At 40.0% G+C, this 22360-nt stretch overlaps 1 protein-coding gene across 1 annotated transcript in view; it reads right to left on the reverse strand.

The window, feature by feature from the left end:
• Positions 1-22360, reverse strand: part of LOC311440270 (uncharacterized protein) — a 145118-nt gene that overhangs the window by 18308 nt on the left and 104450 nt on the right. Inside the window, exon 4 of the transcript XR_014695294.1 lies at positions 14782-14878. The gene's annotated coding sequence lies outside the window, so the exon portion shown is untranslated. The remainder of the gene's footprint in view (positions 1-14781; positions 14879-22360) is intronic.

The following is a 22360-nucleotide window of genomic DNA, read 5'->3' on the forward strand; positions in this document are numbered from 1 at the left end:
TACAAAATACTGCTTGGATAATGCAAGTTTCAGCAATAACTTTTTTTTTTCTGTCATGGATTTTGCTTTGATTCTCATCTTCTGTTTCATTTAGAATTCCCAGCCCTTCATTATTAAATTATAGCCTAAAAACTATTAAAATTTACCAGTTAGAACTGACAGATACTTTTTCAAAGTGAAAAGATAAGTGTTGATTTATTACAAAAAATATTCACATCCCTACCCTTCACATGTAACCAGCATCTGCCCAGCTTACTCAGAGTAGCTGCTGAATTTACCAGCCCATGCTCCCCCATGACTGTGAGGTGTCATTGCAATGCACTTGTCAACAAGACAAATGCAGCTTCAGGATGTATCCAGGAAGGTATTTCCAAATGCAAAGAACTAACACCATGGCAGAAGGAACAACTATCGCCTCCTCTCAAGTATTATGAGTAATTCTGCTCCTCTAATGCAAGAATGGAAAACTCAAACAGGTGCAAAGAACAGGGACAGGAGGGATGAGGGGGGAAATCGAGGAAGAGAGGGAAAATGACTGCAGTCAATGAACAGTTTAACATTAGAAGCACCTTAGAAAGAACAAAAATCTGTGCTACAGGTCAACATTAACACTAAAGCAAAAAGTATAAATGGGATAAATTTAGGCTAGATATTAGAAGGTTTCTAATCAGAAGAGCAGAGACGTTCCAGAACAACCTTCCAGTAAGAGTAGTGGGGAAATAAAATCCAACTGCTTGTAAAATGGAGCTTAATATAAATGTACAGGATTATATGATTTGAGCACCAGTAACAACAGGGGATTGAACTTCCTGCCTGTTTCCATTGTGAATTAACAAAGCAACAATCAGACTTTTACTTGAACTCCGTTATCAATAACAATGTGTAATTTTATGTGGTTTATGTATTGCTAGAGCTGAAGGCCTCTTCCAAACTCGACAAAATACATGCAATGAACACAAAAGCCGCTAACAAGCTGGTGAGTTTTAAAATGTGGTAAAAGTGGAATATGTTAAGGGGAATGAGGTGGAAAGCAACTCAACAACAGCTCAGCCCAGGTGCAAGTTACAGCAGGTCCAAGCTTGGGGGGAAAGCAAGAAGCATCAACTACTGCAAAGCAAAATGCTTTCGTGGAGGGGAAGAGATGGCTCCCAATTCAAAGAGACCAAAGAAGACTATCTTCACACATCTGTTGTCAACCACTATGTTTAGTGTAAATGGAAAAAAAAAAATCTAGAGGAAGGTCACTTCTTGAGCCATATCTGTGTGGGAAATAGAATCTTCCTCTCATTTCAGAGAGGCATTACAGTACTCGACAATGCCCAAAAAGTACAGTCAAAGCAGTCAGTGAGCCAAATCTTAGCAAAATTGTCATCTATAAGATTGTTATTAATGAATTATTTTGAGAGAATCCACTAGGACAAAAGAAAATCCATATATAAAAACTATTTCTTATGCCAGGCATGAATTTTCTAACTAAAGGTGACAATCCTCATACTCCACTAAAGGTGCACAGAAGTAATAAATCCGGTATTAAATAATAAGTTCACTATGCCTTTGGCTATACAACAGTTTCAGCTGGCTTTCTTTTCCACATTATAACCAGTCACTGATACGTATTCTTTAGATCTGTAATGATAGCACAGAGTTAAATTTAGGAAATATAAGGAGTAGTTCTTTGTGATACTTTTTTTTGACTAGAAACAGACCATAAAGGAACTTATATTTCATTGTGACAATGTTTTCCTATCATTTCACTCAAATTATCATTCATGTACAGTATTTATTTTTAATTTAAAATTAAAACACTGAATAATTAAGTACCATAGAGAATACTAATGTGTGGAACAAAGTGGGACAAATAGACTCTGTCTACAAGATTTCTATGATCCTCTCCCCATTAACATAAGCATGAGTTCTACTGGGTATTTACATATTAGATTTGGCAAGCAATAATACAATGAGAAGTAATTTCTGCATTAATATTTTCTCTTTCAAATAAGACAAGTTCCTGAACTTGTCAAACATAAATGCAAAATTATGAAAAACAATCTTAAGCAAAAACTCTTGTTATTAAAATGCATGGCAACTAATTATTGATCTGATGCTATTCTGCATAAAGAAGACATGCTTGACTGAACAGAAATATTTTTAAATCATTAATATACATGTGTTTATTTTACTGAGTCTAAATTGGAAGTGGTAGATTATTCTTATTGTCTAACGAATTAGGAAGTGTGACAATATGCTGTACCGTACTGATGTATGATATCTTTCTCCTTATACTTATTAATTTCTGTCAAATTAAAACTAAAACACTACTGGAAATCTTGAACAGCCATAATATGAAAATCAAATGTGAATTGCTATTAGAAAAGCCACAGTACCTTAGATTGCTCCAGGCAAACACACAGAGATACAATACTAAACACTGTCTTTGTATAAGAAAGGAGAGGAAAAAATCTCTTATGGGACGTGCTGCCAGTTGAAGCTGAAGCCCTGTCAAAACTGCAGTTCTTCTGTGGGAACATGGTGAAATCGAAAATCTTTGTGCAGCTGGGGTTTCTCTTCCCTTCAGTTTTCCACTTAAAACAAAAACCTAAGTGAAAATCAGTTCACAGCAGATTTGCCAATGCATCATTTCACTCTAAGGACAGATTAATAATTTCTGAACTTATTTCAACTGAATTTCATGGCCAAGATATTCTGTAATTGTACACCTCCTCACAATGACCTTTGTACTATACTTATTTTACAAAATATCACTGGCAACATTTTTTCCATTCCAACAAGCTTCAGAATACATATATCTTGATATTACTCTGGAATTATTATGGTGTAGAGTGCTCTGTAAATAATCAATGACGTGGCTCATTCACCGTAAAATTCTGAAGAGCATAATACCGAAAACTGTTCATCTTTAATGCACTTTGTACAAGTCAAAGTTAACCTTTATGGAAGGTACAAGCTCATTTTGATGAATCCCTTAATCAGCCAAACCAATCTAACTCTGGATAATCTAATATTGTAGGAATATCTGTGTACCTGCTGCACAATGTGACTGCCCCCCAACGAGGTGCTGTAACAGAACAACTCACTTCTACAGCCTGAACAACCCAAAAGTTCTTTGGTAGCTTCTTTACAAAGGGACTTAGACACCACTGCTTGTAGCATCCTTAGCACGTTTCCCTTCAGTGAATCATGGAGGCAAAGTAGCAAAGTGCTTTCACAGCTGAAATGTTTTATAAGTTTATATCCCACTGCCAGAACGCACAAGATACCCAGATGATATGTGATGCACCCAGAGGCATCAAGTAGTTAAACATATTCCCCAGAGTGTTCTCTTCCAGAGAGTATTAACACATTGATACACTGCTTGCATATAGATATCCTATCTGAAAGTGAATTATTATGTCACTGGAAACATTTTCAACATTGAGACTCCTGTGAACTGATGATGTCAGGGAGAACTAGATACCAGCTAGAAGTTTTGGTTGTATAACACTGAAGACAATTAGGACAGTTACAACAATTTGTTCTTCTAGAAAGTAAAATACATTCTTAGTTATGCTGGTGATCCAGGGGTCAGCTAGGTGAAGTTATCACCTCTCTCCATGACATTTGCCTTCACTGCCTCCCTTTTGCCAGTGTGCAATGCTTCTCTGGAAAACGTAATGATTACCCTAAAGAAAATATACAATGTATGTGATTCATTTGATCTTAACACTTCATTTGGCAAGGTATTTATAGCTCTAGAACTGGCTCCTCTTTGCAAATCAGGCCTTTTATCATTCTCTGTACCCTGTTCTCTGGGGACAGACTGGGGGACTAGAGGCTGAAGAACATCCATGTGGAATGAGATTTGAAGGTTTTAGTAGACATCAAGTTGAATATGAGTCAACACTGTGCCCTGGCAGCCAAAAGGACCAAACATATCCTGGTGTGCATGAGGCACAGTGATTGTGCTCTGCACTGGTGCGGCCTCACTTCAAGTGGTCTGTGCAGTGTTGGGCGCCACAGTATAAAAAAGGGCATAAAACCATTAGACGGTGTCCTAAGGAGGGCTACAAAGATGGTGAAGGGCAAGATGTACCAGCAGTGGCTGAGGTCCCTTGGTTTGTTCAGCCCAAAGCAGAGCAGGCTGAGGGGAGGCCTCATGGCGGCCTGTAGCTCCCTCACAAGGGAGCAGAGGGGCAGGCGCTGAGCTCTGCTGTCTGGGGACAGCGACAGGACCTGAGGGAACGGCATGGAGCTGGGACAGGGGAGGGTCAGGGTGGGTGTTAGGAAAAGGTTCTGCACCCAGAGGGTGGTCGGGCACTGCAACAGGCTGCCCAGGGCAGTGGTCACAGCACCGAGCCTGTCAGAGCTCAAGAAGCATTTGGACACTGCTCTCAGATGGTTTGGTTTTGGGGTGGTCCTGTGTGGAGCCATGATTTGGACTCAATCCTTGTGAGTCCCTTCCAATTCAGCAATTCTACAATTCTTTTCTACAATTCTGTGGTCCTTTGTGCTCTGTCAGTGTTGGGTGTGCGATATTGTGCCACTGTGATTCACTGTGCCTCAGCAAGATTTCTATTGCTCTAGGCTCTCCTGTCAGGGGCAAATCACTCTTGAATTGCACTTTTGCACTTGCTGCTCTTCTGTTGAGGTGTTTTATTGCTTTTGTAGATATTGATCTGCTTTTGGAGTTGCTGGACCCAAACATCACTTTCCATGAAAGTGTTCAGAAGAGGAATTTCTTTAGGAATGAAAAACTCCAAAACTCTTCTCTTACAAACTTCCCCTAAGCTGTGTTTTTCAGAAGCAAAGGAATGATTCATATGGAACATGGTACTAATAAAGACCGGAACAAGCAGTAGTTCCTCACTGAAAATAGTATGAAAAAGGATATACAAAGGTCTAAAACAATATTTTTACAGTCCTAAGCCTCTAGGATATCTCCAGGACCACTGTTTCCATGTGCAAATAGTAAAGCTCTATTAGACTATGGGTGAGGCAGGCAGGACAATGATTTTATTTTGGTGAAATCACTTTGCCACATCAAACATAAAATCAGATTTCCCTGAAAACTGCTTACCAAATCTGAGCACAATTTTCTATCTTTTGGTAAAAATAAGACAGTCAGTGAATAAAGCTGTGGGTAACACCAACCACCTTGGAAGGAATCGCTTCATTTCACTTACCCAACAAAACTACATTAAAGTTTGCCCCTGTTTTCACAGTAGAATATACTTTTGTTTTTTCCAAATACAGTTTATTCAAAGTACATCCAAAACTCCATTACAAATGAAAGTAATACAAAGTAATCAACAAAAGATGGTTGATGCAAACATGTCACCTTAGCCTTCAGGGATTTGGGTGAACGATTGCCTGAACTCTTTCTCTTTTTTCTCCCCCGGACAATTTTCTTACATCTTTATTCCCTGTTGCTGCTAGATGGGAAAAGTGAGTATATTATTTGTGCTGTGGTAGTACATAAAGGCTCATCTCATAAATGGATCCCACTGTGTTATATTTTATACACCTTGCAGTTACATATTATTTCTACCAATAAAAACAGTTAAATTTTTAACAATTGTTCTCACATTGATCCACTCCTTCATCTCAGCCTTTCCCATCACTGAAGATTGACTAGGATATAAAAATGCAGAAGCAGAAATAAAGATTTTTAATAGGTCAGATCTCTATGACTTAGAGTAGCTTGGATGAGGTCAATGGAGCTATACTGATTTATGGCAGTTGGAGATGCATCTCCCATGGCATATTAGTCCTATATCTATATTTGGGAAGAAAAATTACTACCAGAAAAAAAAAAAAAAAAAAAAAGCAATGCTTTTACAATGTTTTACATGAATACTCAATAGTAGCTCAACAACTATTTTGAACCTCCTCACTAAGAATATATTGAATTGTGAAAAATGTGCTGTTCTTTTGATGTAGTAAGTTGAGAGCTCTTAGTGAATCAACTTAATAATGAATTCTTTCAGATACTGATGAAAATGGTTCACTTACTAAGGAACTTAGCTTGATTTTGAAATTAATGTGGTAATTTAAAACTACTTCGGTAAAAAAGGTTTAATGACAGCTGAAACCGGAAAAGGATAAAAGATGGAGGTTCGATGAATAAAGCATTTGCTGTTTCTGCTCTCCAGGTTTAGTTGATGACTAACATCAGTGCTGTTTTCCAGGACCATTATTTGTTATCACATAACAAATAGTTCATGTCCAGCTCCTCTTAGGGTAGACAGACACAACATGAAATCTCCCAAGTAAATTCTGGCTGCATTGAAACTGGTGGCAGAACTCCATTATTTCTATGGTCTCAGCTTGCTTCTAACCTTCATAAACTAACCTTAATGAAACATATTGAGCAACAGAAATTGCAGTAAGCTGTGGATCACCAGTTCTTTGTCATCTTACATCCTGCAATCACACAAAACTGCAGTATTCACCCTTGATGCCTAAAATTATCATTTCTAAAGACACATTCCTGATACAATGTCAGAGATGAGGACAAGCAAAGGCTTATTTTTGGTGGCTTGGATTTGGTCATCAATGAAAAGCTGTTCACATGACCAGGAACAGACTAATCTTATTTTCTCAGTGCATTAGGAAATGATTCATTATCTAATCTTATTTACATCATAGTCATCCAAGTCATTCTCTTACTCTTTTTTTTAATCTTTAAATCTCATCTAAATAGATTATGCCAGTACAAGTTCTGTTTGAAAATCCTACTTCTGATTGCCTTCTGGTCAAAAAATATATACCATCATAGGTATTCAGTCTACACACTGGAGTCTAGTCATCATCTGCAGTAAATGGTCATTTCTTGTGCAGAGGTGTAATCAGTTCCATCCATTTTTGGAGTTCACATCTATTGAAATATTAGCTAATATTCTGAGCAGAAAGAATTTCAAGAATCATCAGGTATCTTCTAAAGTGAATGTTGTTAAGCACCATATTGCATCAATTGGTCTATATCTTTAATACCATGCATTGAAAACAGTTCACAGTGACACTGTGTTGGCACATGTGTCAAAATAAAAGTTGTATGTGCAGTTTGAACAGCATAAAGGGGCAGAAGAAGGCCTGGGATGGACAGTACACAAATGTACATGTTCCAGGATATTTTTTCTCATGAATTTTCCCAACTTCTTTAACTAACCAAATTATCCAAACAACCTGCAACATTTAAAGATGAAAGCCATATTTTTTCCAAAAATCTTAGTAGTAATTTTGTTCGCAGTGCACAGGGGATATTTCTTCAGATATTCTTTGAATTATGGCCCACATTTTTAGCCCTTGTAAATCTGGGCTGTATATTCTGACCATATTTGTTTCCAAGGACTCCTGAGAAATCTGGATGTCACATTTTCCTTACCATTAACTGCAGAAGGCAAACTAATTGACCAATGTGTGGCTGTTCCACACCTTTGTAATTCCCCCCAGCACATTCAAAGCCAACAAGAAACCCACCAGGGCTAATGACCAAATCCTCCACCTTTTCTCCAAGTCTAGTTGCTGCATAAAGGCATTGTCTTTGCTTCCAGTAAAATGCTTTGTTAAGTTAAGATGCTTTGCTGCTTCCCTTGAGACCTTTATATATGGTCTCTATAACCACAGTATCCAGTGCATTCAGCATTTACAGAGAATTGCTCATCAATGAGAAACTGAGGCAAAGACAAATTACATGACTTGCCCTGAGACTGAACTCAATCGAACTGAAATTGAACTCAGATTTCCTAAGTCCCAAACTGATACTCTAACTGCTGGAACCGTCTGTCACTAAAATAATAAAAAATTTAAAAGAAAATGGTATGCTGTACCCATCCTCCTCTATATTATTATAGCATGATTCTCTTGCTTTATTCTGTTACTAAAAATGCACAAGACACTGATCCAAAGGAGGCTTTTTCTTGATTTATGATAAGGCTCATAATTCTAAATCTGTCTAAATATAAGGTTGCATGAAATCCTAGGAAGATTATAGGACAAAATATTGGAGAAAAAAAAAATCCTAGCTTTGCCCAGAAAATAGGATCATGCTTTTTTTTTTTTTTTCCTGAAGAGAATTTTATTATTTCATTTCAGATTACTCCTTGATTTGGGGGGGAAGGAATAGGGGAGAGGAGGGAAGGTGGTTGTTGGTTTTGCTTGTTTGTTTTGGGACTATTTTGCTTTGGTTTTTGGTTTGGTTTGTTGATTTTGGTTGTTTTTTTTTTTAGAGAAAAGATGAGGCTGTGTCTCTGAGAAAATCAGAGCATCACAGCAATTTAGTCAGTTTTTGCAGCATTCACTATATTGTGCAATCCTCAGACTGTCCCTTTTAGGGTTTTTCTCTGTATTTACAAATAATACAAATGACACTAAAGTAGGGCTGATCACTGGAACTCTGAAGGATATAGCTGTTTATAGAATAGCTTTGCTGCCACTAATAGATAGATGAAGGGTATAAAGGAAATGTAATATAATAAGCAGAAGAGAAAATACAACTCCCAATGTAATCATCCAAATTTTCAAGAAAAAATTCACCGATTAGTGCTGGTATTCTCACTTCATTTTGTAATGTCTTCCTGTTCTCTCCTGTTCACACAATACTAGTATCCACATAGTAAATAATGCTGATATTAACAGAGATGCACTAAAACTAAAACAGGTAAGCTGGTAATGAGGTAGTTAACATGAGAGATGAAAATGCCCTGTGTGTATTTGACTGCTCCAACTCAACCACTCTCACTTCAACAGGCAGCAGTAGTGAAGGTTTGTAATATGCTAGTATACATTAAGAAAGAGGTATATCTGTAACAGAGCCAATAAAATTACATTTTTTCTTGATAAGACCCTGTGGTGATAGACCAAATTTGGAATATAATGTCCAATTTTGGTCATAAGAGTGGAAGACAGATGTAGATAAAATGGAGAAAGCACAGCAGAGGGCAACCAAAATGATTAATGTACTGGAGAAGCTAACATAGTAGCTGAGAGAATGATGAAATGGGAATTATTTAGCCTCAAGGAAAGGTGATTAGGAGGTGAACTGACTGAAATATTTAAACTACCTATGGGTTATTATAAAATTAAGCTTGAAGATCAATTTGAAGTTTCCTGACAGACCAGAAATAGGGGATGCAAGATTCCATACACTATTCTCACAGGTCACTGTGGTACACAAGGTAGCTGCAGGAGATGCCAGCATTTGGAAACTGCAGTACAGATGCATGAGCCAACATGTAGCTACCGACACTGAATAACCTGATGTAACTGGTGCGAGCTGAAGGCTTGGCCATCTACAGCATCAGCAGCAAACTCCCTCACTAGCAAAAATCTTCTGGATGAGTAGAAATTGCTCTGTCCAGATCATCTCCATTCAGAGATGGGGCTGCCTGCATCTTGTCATACCTACATAATGGCTAAATGTCTGGTTCCCAAATGGAGCAGGACCAATTTATGAAGTAACATGTTCAGCATCATCTTTGGATGCCTTGTTCTGAACCTGAAGGTGGGATTCATCTCACTTAGCTTTAGCTGGCTAAGGTAAGGCAGGGCACTGACTTTAAGATAGTCACTTCAGCTCCCACTGCAGTCACCAGAGAGAGGAAAAGACACTGCCAAAGCAGCGGTGCGTGCCTATGCTAAGTCATGTGCCTGAGATAGGTAAAATTAATTGCTCTCTGGAGGTGCCTTTCTCTTTCCATTGTCCCTACTGGCAGCCTCACATCTAACTAGGCTTGAATCCCAGTGCAAGGTACATTTTTGGCAACCATTACCATGATGCTGCTCAATTATAAAATGAATACTGGATTTCATGAGCGTAGAAAAGGATCACAAACTACAGAGGGCTGGGGGCCAGTCTTTAGACAAGGTAGATGACATTGAAGACAAGATTTAAGTCCCCAGGGTAAAGTGAGAGAGATGATGAGGAAAGGTAAAGAGTTCAAGCTCACTTATAGTCATTCAGGAATCTGGGAGTAAAGCAAAAATTTTTGATGAACAAACAGTTCAGGTTGTCACTGATGGATGAAGGCTGTGAATCTGCATTGAGACAGTCCTGACATGGTACTTAAACAATGCAGACTAAGAAAAATAAACTGTACCTGCACAAAGAAAGGAAGAGGATACAGTGGCTATTAACAGTGAAATATGATGTTTTTAATTAGTAAATGCTAATTGTAGGACTGGATATACAGTAGAATGGGAGCATCAAATCTCAGGTGAAAGTATGTGATAGCAAAATACTATTAATCTGAAAAGGTATAATGAGGAAAACAAAGTAAGAGAAAATGGAAAGGCTGATTGTTCCTTCCAGCAAGAAAACATTATTATCAATTAAAAAATAACATGGGAACTATTTTTCTCTGTACTGACATAAATTTTATACAGTGTAATTCTGCTTGAATTATATTTTTTGCATTAAGAAACCTAAAACAGAATGATATTTATTTTCCAAAATAATATAGACTTGTGTAAACCATTGAAATTCAGCTATGTAGCAAAAAAGACTGGAAAAAAAAGTGATGGATTCCACAGCAATGATGTAAATAGGATGGAAAGGGGGAAGGAGAACAGTGGAGGAAAGAAAGAGAGACTTAGGTGTATAATTAGCTGTCCAGAGCAGAAGATAAACATGCAAATACATATCCAGATAATAGATGTATCAAATAGAATGACCAAGTTTTATACCTTTAATATTACTTTAGCATTAATTGGGGGAAAAATCAATAGTGAAAATTAGTTCATTAGTTCAGTCTCTTTCAGAATATAGTGGCTTTATATACTTACTACCTGTATGAGTGAATCAAGAGGGTCATAATTCTCATGGACTTTGTTTCAAAAAAATGAACCAGGATGATCAGTAAAGCACAATTTGCTGTACAATTTGAAGTCAGTGATCATATTATCAGATCTGAAATATTTGTAAGGAAAAGGCTATAGCGTCATGTATTGCTGTTACTAGAGTCAGACTTTTAAAAAAAGTAGAACAAATTGTAAAAATATAAAGAATATGTATTAGACAGAGAAGAGATTATGGTATACCAGTAGATATTTAAGAACAGATGGGGATAATAAAATCAAAATTAATTCTATCAGAGCCCTCCAGATTTCAGATAAAGGATCTAGAATTTGCATACAGTTTTGCTGAAGTATAAAACCACTGATATTCAGGAGTAGCCACAAACACTGGAAAAAACCTTAACATTATTCTCTATGCTATACCCAATCTATAGTTTTGTTTTGTGTTGTTTGTTTGTTTGTTTTTTGATTTAACATAAAATGGTTTGGTTTTCTTTGGTGGAAACATAAGATGAATGTGTAAAGAAATTGTAGATATGAGGTTTAAAAGCAGCTTAACAGTCCTACTCAACTCTTCATGAATATGTTGTGCTCCAATAAGGACAAGAGGTTCTGAAAATGCACTGCAGTAGACAGCATATGCAAGGTGACAGCACTAAATATATATTTTTAAATTTAAGGAAAAAAAAAAAAAAAAAAACAGTTTTGAAACACCTTTTTTCAGAGCCTGCCCCAAGCTTCTCCTACCAAGTCTATTAAGTCCTATTAAGAAAGTGTGACTGGCACCACTATGCCACAGCTCTAGAACTGCACCTTTTGCCACAGGAACAGGCACTGATTGTTGTTAGAGGCAGGGCTGGACAGCATAAATCCATATCTAGTCAAACTGTTCATATTTTTCTGCTTTGTGGGTGGTTTTTAGAGAAGAATAAAGGACAGTTTAAAAAGGAACAAAAGAATCCATCCATACTGTAAGTACTAAACTTGTACATATGTGTGGGTTTGTAAAATGCATATACATTTGATAAGCAATTGTTTTTTATTGTGGAAACATAATTATTATCACCTTCAGTACATCTAGACAGAAAGACATGACTGCTGTCCTTACTTTAGCTTTCGTATCAGAGAAGGAAGATGATTTGTCTCCTATTAATAGCTCCAGAAAAATGGCAGCATGTTTCTGCTCACACTCTGACAGGGATGAACTTGACTGCTTGAAAAATAGGAGTTGCCAAACGTGCTCTGAGTAAAGCTAGGGCTGGTCTTATAAAGCTGGCAGTCTAAGTGCAAGATAGAAAATGAGCCCTTGGCAATATCATGTAAGGAGAGGCTGAAAATTATTCTATGTGTTTTATCAGAAACGTTGCCTGAATATGTCAGATATCTGCAAACAGTGGAGGCTAATGATGGGGCTCTTCAAACACAAAAAGACTCGTGGTTGGGTGGCCCCTGGGAGAGCCTCCCTCTTTCATCTTTCACAGGACCAAACCTGAATAAAGCATTGATTTAATAACAGTTTTCTATTCCCCAGCCCAATTGCTCCATGCCTTCTGGAGAAGCATGCAAGGGGAGGGTTCAGCACTGGAGATGTCACGTGAAATGTTGCTGTGGCTCACAGGGCTGAGCATGCTCACTGACAAAGGCTCTGATGCAGGCTCTGATGCACAAGCTACGGCATGGTACCAACTGCTGGACTTTGAGGTCCTGCATTGGGCCCAAGAGAACGTGAGGTTGCTCATATAGTATAAAATGGAAAATGAGATTTGGGACTCTCCTGCTTCCTATGCCACAAATATATAGCATGATGGGAAACATCAGGTAAGCACTCTGTGCCTCGGTTTCCTGCTTACAAACAAGGTTAGTAAAGCATTCCCATTGTGTAGAGCAGGTACACCACCACCACTGCAGCCCAGATTGTGCTTCGACATCTCAGGTTGGTAAATACAGCTGAACTGGACAGAATTATGAACCTTATTCATGGCAAGGAAGAATTTTGGCTGTTATGACCCCCTAATTTTTTTCCTCCTGTCTTCCCTTCCCCTCAAAATGCCCCAAACACAAGCTGAGGAGATAACACTGTGATGGCAGCTGAGCGAGGGCCGGTGGGTAGTGAAGTGTGGCTTTGTCAGTTTAATAAGCTGTTGCTCTTGCAAAAATGGCTGCAGTCTCTAAACTTAACCCCTGAGAACTTCAATTATTTTATCTACCAATCTTTTGGATTACTGACACCCTCCAAGGGAAAAGCTGTTGTCTTAGATTAGCCAAAGCAGCTACAATGCTGTCTTCCTTAGAGACGGAGGATGACTTAGCTGTCTTATCCTTGGAAAATCTATATAATCCGAAGATTAATCCAGAAGACCCTGATCTTTTTGCAGCAAAAGGCCATTCCTAACAAACCGCCTTCTCTCGAGCAAAGCTAGCTTTTCACTTTCTCTTTCAGCCTAGAGTAAAAAAGATCTGTAATTGTCCTAATAAAAGCATTTTAGCATCACGGATAGCAACTGTCATAACATAATTTCTTGCCTAGATAAAATTTATCCAGAGAGTGAAATGGTTCCTGTATTCCTCACTATGAAAAGAGAGCTAATTGCTATCAGCTAAATGAAAGCACTGAGGAGACTAGATGAACCGCCTTCTCTTGGATCTCCTACAGGTATCTTAGGCTTCAAAATACTCGGTACTGTATGTGTGTTGACTTTAAAATCATTGTGGGATACAAATAATGCACATTGCCTCTCTGAGCTGCTTCATTAGCCTGATTTACCTCCAAGGTTCCTGTTTCAGGCAAGTCTGCTGGTCTTGCATACAAAAGGATCAGCCACAGCGCTCTGCAGCGTGAGCTGAGTCTTTTGTCCTCCCTGTAAGAGGGAATACAGAAGAGTACAAAACAAAAACAAACCTTCCCTGCAAAAGTGGTCTGTCAAATTAGCAGGGCACTTCAAATACAAAGATCTTCAAATTCTCACTTTTGCTCTACTTTAGAGACAGAAGAAAAACCTCTTTTAGCAACAAAACACAGTCCTTGACATACCACTTCTAAAATAACTAATCGATCAATCTCTCTCTCTGTCTCTGTCCATCTATTAAGAGAAAAGATTGCATGTAGTTTGAAAAGAAATGTCCAAGAAAGCTGGACTGTGAGACAAAGCAAAAGCCAGAAATAAAGCAGCTAGTAAAAGCTGGAAATGTCCGTGCTCCTCTGAACAAGGCAGCAAGGGAGGCAGAGTCCCAGCACGGGTGGAGCAGGGTGTGGGAGCTTTACGGGTCGCTCTGAAGTCTGCTGTAAATGAAGCCACGTAAGTTATCTCACCCACTCTTACCAGTGGGACGTTTTAGAGGGTGACCTTTCGAAATGTACATAAAATATTGTAGATAGTCTCCACTCCTGAGGGCATCCATAGCATGAAACTAAAGGCGGCCTCACAGTTGGCAGAAGCTGTGTGGGGCTTTCTGTTTACATTTATTTGTATACAGACGCTGGCTTGTTTGCTGCTTTTTCTAAATTACTGCCCTCTGCATTTCCTTGGTTTTACATGCACTGCAGTTAAACCACTTTTTCTGATAAATATGGAAACTTGATGACTTGAAAAAAATCCTTCCATGTCAATTCTGCAGTTCATATTCATGCTGAGATTGTATCTAATTTTGAAAATCTTCACACTTGTGCCCTGCCATCATGTGTAATCTTTTATGCATGGCTACCTCCACTGCTGCTGAAGCAGTTGCTATGCGACAGATGAACCTGCTCCGTGGGGCCCTGACATTAGTAAAAGCAAATTGACCACAGGAGCACTAATCTAGCATGAAAAGCAGTTGGTGCCGTGCATTTCCTAGAGAAGGATTACCTAATCAACAAGCAAAACCTCCTTTTAAACGTGAGCTGAATTACCTGGGTCTGGATTTCCCTGTTTCACACCTTTTTGCTACACCAAATCATCCTGAAGAGTGAAGTCTGTGAAGGTGCATTACTCGGGAGGAGCAAGGACTCACCTCAGATCAGATCCTCCCACTTACACCCTGGCCTGCTTGCAAATTTGTCGCCTGGGCTGATGGTTGCTGTAACTTGTTTCTCCAAGGTTACCAAAACCTGGTAATGAAGACAAATAAAGACAAAAGATGGCCACACGTCAGTGAATGTCACTCTCTTATCACCTCACTGATATGAACTTTAAGCGTAAAAAAAGGGTTAGATGAGAAAGCGATCACCTAATCCACATGAAATCAGGGTATAATGCCTTCCTCACAAAAAGCACCACAGCACACAGCTGCCTTTCTTGGAGAAAGTGATCCCAGGGGAATTATACTTCACCAGCCGGATCACTACTAACATCATTATTAGTGATTTAACCCTGCAAGTACTGGGCAATTTTCTTTGAATCCATCACCAAACATATGATTATATTAGAGAAAATGAGTCCTGACTCACATAAAGGTTCAGCTGACCTGTGTCCTGGGTGTTTCTGAGAAGGATAAAGGCTGATAATCTACTGTTTTCTCCTAGTGGAAGAAAGGCTTTTTAACCCTTATCTTGTCACTGATGACCAGACTTGCTAGAAAAAGTGACTTCAAACGCCACTTTTGAAGTGGTGAGGGTTTTATGATGTGAAGCATTTCCTGGAGGTTATAGCTGCTCTGCTGGTGGAGGATTCAAGTCTGCCCAGGCGAGGGTCTTTGCAACTTCACCACATCCCTGGGAGATACAATTTATTGCAAGAAAGGCGCGTGTCCCCTGCCCTCCAGTTTTCTGCTGTGGTACACCAGAAAGAAACCTAACAGCCCAGTGTGCAACATTACTCGTTTCAGAATAGTTTGCACCCAGATATTACAGAGACATCTCATAGCCAGGACCTCAGAGCACTACCTCTGGGTTAAAGCCATAGCTTGGCTTCCTTTGCGCTACAGCCCAGTTTGTGCCAAGTGCTCAACATGCTTAGCTCTCAGTGTAGATAAGGTGGCTCAAATTTCTCAGGAGATATTTGGAACATAACAGGATGAGAATTTGATGACATCTTCATGGGGATGATACTGAAAACTGATGCATCATAAGGCTCAAAAGGATCTCAGGAAAACAGAGGTCACTTCTTGCAAAATCCTAATCTCTTCCTTAACTCTTTGTATGTCTCAGTTTCTGAACATAATAGCAACTGCAACAGAACTTGCTGTCCTTCGAATGATCAATTCATTTGGCTCATCAGACAATTTTTAATTCTGGAGCTGCTCCTGTTTATGACAAAGTTCCTGTCAAGGCATACAGTACAAGGGTTACTGACTATTCGGAGTGACGTGAAGGGACTTAGTGGTACAACTTCCATTAACCTTGAAAGGATCCACGCAGCTAAATCCCCACCCTGAATATTTAACCTCCACTGTCTCTGTCTCTTCTAGTCCGTATAAATTGCCTTGAAGAGTGAAACAAACAGATGCATAGAGGCTGCCTTCGGCATCGTGCTTAAGCATACAGTGCATAAATTCAGCGTACCTTCACACCGACCTCAGAAGGGTCCTGCCCCCCAAGGAGTGATCAGCGCCCTGTGCACATCAGCACAACGTGGCTGGCTCACCTTGTGGGCCTTGCCCTACACATACATACAAAGATCTTTAAAGTTGAGTTTCAGTTCTCTGCCATGTTATACTAACAGCCCTTTGTGCAGGGGTAGCCACAGTTAAGGAGCTACCACATTCCATGCATGTAGCGCTCTCGTTCAGACCCATGACAAATGAATTAAGATCAGATGTAGAGCTAGTGAGAACTTGGGAGACAGCAGTTCAGTTCCTACTCAAAGAAGAGATATTTGGTTCATACTGAAGCAGTGCTCTAGCACAGACCTCAGTGCATCGGCAGACATCAGCCAAGGCAACATCAAGCAGTGGTACATTCAGTGAAGTTAAGGAATTTCACACAGTACTTTTTTCCAGAATCACCAAAGAAAATTTCCTATCAAAGAAACAAAATCTGGTGATTGGATCTTGGTCTACAAAGCATCCTGTCATTCTAGCCAAATCTTTACTTCCAATGTCTAGGCTTTGCAGGAGGTTGTAAATTAGTTGTCACCTCTGAGTTCTCACCCAGAAGTGGCTGCACATCTGTACTGGGTAAAGACCTCTTTAAAAGGAACCCAAGGGGGGGCCCTTATTCACCCTCTGAAATGCCAGTCGGTGTAAATCTGTCACTGGTTTCAATTGGCCCCTTGTAACTGAAACATGAGAAATTTGGATTCTTTTTGTCCCCAGTCTACAGTGCAACCACAGCTCTGTCATTTCACTTCTCCGTGCCTGCAGGTGAAAATATTTCCCTTATCTATGAGATTCCAATATTCTTTTTAGGTTTCATTGAGGTCTACTTATAAAACATGTTTAAAAAAAAGGGTTAAATGATGTTTGTGTTTAGGTGACAGAATGAATGGATGTAAGTTAGACCCCACTATCCAGCCCAGAAGACCCTGTGAATTCTTGGCCTCAGGAGATTTACTGAGCACTCTGGCACTTACAGGGGACATGGACTTACCCAGGAAATGTGACAGGTAACAAACATCAGCTAAGAACCAGGTTCAATACTTTTAATATAAAGCCACTGCAGAACTGCTCCTTTGCCAGTTAGGGCTCCTTCTGTGTTCATGACCACTTATAGTACATTTATCCTTGCCCCAGATTTAACTAGCTCCTTCCCGTTCTCCCTCCTTCACCTACCCTTCCCATAACATACGTGCACACAGTTCAGTACGTGCTTCTCTCCTCAGAAAGAGAGAAATTATATCCATTCAGTCTTGACTCGAGTAGGTTCAGCAAGATCTTTTAGGATGTGCCACAACCCAAGGAAAAAAGCCGTGCAAGCTGGCCTCCACAGAAGCCAGCCTCAGTTGAAGGAAGCTGTAAAGGTGCTTCAGCACAGCATTTCACCTGAGCAAACAAGCACTGCTGCATTGCAGGGTACTTCAGCTGAGGTTCAGGGCCACACTGATGCTGCTATTTCCACATTTGAGTGCACCATCTGGATGTACTAGCTTGGGCAGGTGCTAGCTCAAGGCTTTCTTTGCCGTACTTCAATACACAGAATAGAGATGTCCCCACTTGTCAGGCAGGCTCTCCAGTTGTCCGCCCCCATCACCCTGCTGTCCTTTCCAGCACCTGCTTCAGCTTGACTTTGTTTTCCTTGAAGGTAAGTGATGAGAATTATACAGATGAGATTGTTCAAAACTCATCAGTGTTTTGTACAATGGTATTAATACTTCCCTCTTTCTCCTGGAAATACCTCTCTTAATGGATCCCAGGATCACATATGGGGCTTCTTCCCATTCATGTTAATTTAATCTCTCCTGCTGTTCATCAGAGCTTTTTTCCTGCCCTAACAGCCACTTCCTTTTTGGAGCAGTGACACAAATTATCATTAAGCAGGGCAATGCTCAAACCCTCAAGGGCTACAATTAGGTTTCGGGGTTCCATGTGGGAGGACTGCACCAGACTACTATAATCCTTTCTTTATTCTTTAATGATCACTGCATTCTCAACATATTAATAGAACTCATTTCCTATCCTTCTGGATGTGTAAGACAAAAGTAATTAAAACAAAAATTAAGAAGCTCTTGGATGTAATAACAACAAGGGCCCAAATTCAGCTCTCAGCAAAGTCCCAACAGCTTGATTCTGTGCCCAAAAAAAGTCACTGGAAAATATCTCAGTGAGTGTAGCAGGGCGAGGTCAGGCTTGCCATGAAGTACTTGAGAGCTTTATATTTATATCCGTAGGCAAAAACCTCCCCTCTAGCACTCACTGTGAAAAGAGCCACTTTGCCCTACTCCAGAGATTAGCACCATTTGTGCCTTATTTCACCTGGATGCTGAATGCTTTTGAGTTCCCGGGTTCCTGATCTCACTGTGAGATGGGAATGAAAATTTTCAGAAAGCAAAAAAAAAAAAAAAGAAAAAAAAAAGACAAGACATGCCACAGTTAATCTATTTTACAGTAAAATATTCCCCGTTTCAGCATTTGTGGCCTTCTCTCTCATATTTTGGTGTCTCTGAGGAGTAAGGCTGCATCCCTTACTATGTAGCCCACCAAGGACTGTGAGCACATTTGGGAATGGAAATGCATGAACTCCAAACTCGAAGCTGGGAAAAGAGGAGGGCAGAAAAAAAAAAAAAAAAAAAAAAAAGCTGATGCTCAAACTTATATATGTTTCATGCGATGAAAACTAATTATAAAATCAGAATGCATTACCATAATTGTTTATATCTGTGTTTTAAGGAATTTGCTGTCTTCTGAATCTAATAAACGAAGGAACTGAAGCTTGACTGCTACAACAGTTTTTAATCTGTTTGGAAATTAGTCCAAACAATGAAGAAATGCTTTCCAGTATCACAAGAAAATGTTACAGTAAGGAAAGAAAATGGAAGGGAAAGAGAAGCCTTTAAAAACAAAGAAACAAACAAACCCACTTAATTATTAATTGGGGATAATTAGGGACCGAATGTGCCTGGCTTGCCTGGAGCACAGGACAGGAACCAAGGGCGTACAGAGCATTGCCCTGGGCTCTCTGACCCCACAAAGCCCCAGCAGATGCTGCATGCTGCTCCCCAGGGAAGCCAGGAGCCAGGGCCCCGGTGCGTTGTCTGTGAGGGGCTGGCAGGTTGCAGACGGGGGCTGTGCTCCTACCCCAGACAAAATGAGTGGTCCTGGCTCACCGGTGAGCTCCATGTTCTCCCTGGGGGTTGGCAGCAAATGAAAATGGTACGCTCTTGCCCAGCGAACTGTGAAATATCTGTCAAATGTCACCATCTCCGTGCTTGGATCCCGCTCAGCAAGGTAGTCCTCCAGCATCTGCTCATACCTCTGCAGCTGTGGCAGGTTAATTTAACAGATAAAGCACCAGATAGAGAGGAAATGCTTAAGAGTAGCCAAAGCAGACAGAGGTTTAGTGTAACTGTCTACAATTAGCATGGATTCTTAATCCCATTCTTGGCCATAAAAAATAGATTAATCTTTTTTCCTTACATCTCGCTTCTACAGCTGTTCATCTCATCGTATTGTGCATGTAGTTGTCAGAGATGCCTAAGATTGAACGAGTTTTTGGCAAAGATTGCCAGGTAGGCAGTTTTCTGTCAGACGGGGAGCACTGTGTAGGAGGTAGATATTATCAGGCAGACCCATCGAGAGCAGTGATGGCACACCGGCTGATAATGCCCCTGGATTCAACAGCACTTTTGAAGTTCATCCCTACGCAGTTTTTCACAGACATGGGCAGGAGGCCTTCGTTTGCTTACTGGCAAGAACATGTTTGTTTCACCTGAGCTCAGCTAATTTTGCTAGCTCGGGTTCAGCAGAGTCTCCAAGATCTAAATGAGCAAAGACAGTAAACAAACAGGGCTTTTACGCTATTCATGATTTTTCAGGTGCACACAAGGTTGCAGCAGTGCGGAGGAGCGGACCAGCTGTTAATGTTGTTACCTGTATTACACCTATACCATGCATCAAAAGACAACTTTGGTTCCAGTCTGGCAAAGCACCAAAGCATGCATGGCTTTCAGCATGAGTAAGCCCACTAATTTCATGGTACATCTCATCCATCTAAAGCCGAGCATCAGTGACCCCATGCATGGCCACTATGGCTCTCAGTCCAATAGTTAGCACCCACTCGATTTTGCACAGAACAATAAACTCAGCACACTGCACTGGAGAGTTGCAGCGACTCAGAAGTGCTCCAGAAATGCTCCCGAAACAGAAGTTAAATCTCTGACTCAGAAAGAAGTCCTCTGACATTTTGTCTGTGGAAGCCAGTTAAAAATATCTTTTTAATCATGATTTGGCCAAAATAATCTTTTGCGAGGGTGAAACAGTGAGCATCCAAACCTTGCTCTAAACTGAATAAGGTCCAATCATTCTGCCCAGCTGAGGAAGCAGGGCTTGCTGAAAGCAGAGGTCAGCTTTTTATCCGCAAGGCAAGGCACAGTGGTGTGAATTTCTCACACTCCTCAGCCGATGTAAAGTTCTCTCCCCCTTTTGTTTTTGAGCATGAAAGTAGCATTTGTGGCTTGCTGGGAAAAAAAAAAAAAAAAAAAAAATGAAGCTTGCTAGAGGACATTCTGTTTCTAATCCAGTTTGTGTGCATTTTCCACGTGTTCCTGAAATTTCTGTGGCAATAGGTGTCTGTTGTATTGCTGTATGGAGTCCCAGAGAATTTTATAATGGTCTCCTCTGATGTCTCATTACTGTTTAAAACAAAGTTGTGCTAGAGATGTTTGCTTTCTTTCCATTTTGTTGCAAGGCTTGAAAACGCACCTTCCTTGAGATTGATTTTGTTTTTTTTTAAATAATCCACTCCTAAATAATTCAGCGTCATGTGCCTCTCAGATGGAGATCACGCTTTAGCTGTATGCTTAACCGAGCTGCTTTCCTTGGGAAAATATCACAGCTGGGATGTGACCTGCTTCTAGACTCTGATTTCATTTCTGAAAGAGTGCAGCCCACCATAGCTTGTTAGCCCTGTAGGCAGGAATTATGTGCTACTGACTTGGGCCAAGCACACTGTTAGCCCTCAATAATAATAATGAGTTGTGAAAGGAGTTCATAACTGGATGTGTGAGGTAAAGAATATTTGAAGAGCAAAGGTTGACAATATACTTGGGGATAATGGCATTATTTCAGGGGATTCTCTCTAAGCAGCAAGTAGGAGAGAGGAATTTGTCCCCCGTGGACCACACCGCCGGCTTTCTTGCTGCCAGCACATACTTTAGTTTCCCAGCAGTTATCCAAACAAGCATTTCTTCTTCAAACCCTTTGGAACCATTGACTTTCTGAAAACACAGCCTCCCCCGAGGAGTTAGCACACCAAATAAAGTAATTAAATATAGTAAAATAAACTACAAGGGTAACAATGCTAGCAATTGATTTGTAATACTTAATGCAAACCTGGCTATTTAAAAAGTGTTCCAGATTTTTATGGTACATTCTTCCTGCTTGGACAGGTACATTACAGGTAATGACAATGTTGCTGCCTCAGAGAATGATTTCAGTTGCCTCCTGCGTGATATAGTGAGTATATGAATCACACTGGAGAAAAAAAATCAATTAGAAATCCCTCAATTTTCCTAACGTTCTTCCAGGTGCCCTGCATGGCTGCTTGCACAGTTTATTCTGCTGCTGGAGCAAACTGTTTGTTGTTGCTACAACAGGATGCTCTTGTGTGAGGACGCAAAGACCCCAGCTGCACCCCATGCATGGGCTGAAGTGCTCTTTTCACCCATTCTTTCATCTTCTCAGTTCTTGTATTCTTCTCATTAAGAGATTTGTACACTGCAATCATCACGCACAAACCCAACATTTTTGCATTTGAATCATATTTATACCTCGGCTTTCTTTCCTCCCCCCATTCTGTTTTGTACATCTTCCTGTGCCTGTAAATGCCCAGGAAATGCTGTAGAGTATATCCTTTTGGGTCCCAATTAAGATTCTGAACTGCTGTTCTCTGTATGATAACAACCTGAAGTGCTGACAACACGCTACCTGTCAACAGGCAAATGAAGGCCAACCATCTGTTCTACTATAAATTGTCTCTACTACTCTCAACTTGAAAATC

The sequence above is a fragment of the Aythya ferina genome (assembly GCF_964211825.1).
Source record: "Aythya ferina genome assembly, chromosome: 8".
Taxonomy (NCBI): domain Eukaryota; kingdom Metazoa; phylum Chordata; class Aves; order Anseriformes; family Anatidae; genus Aythya; species Aythya ferina.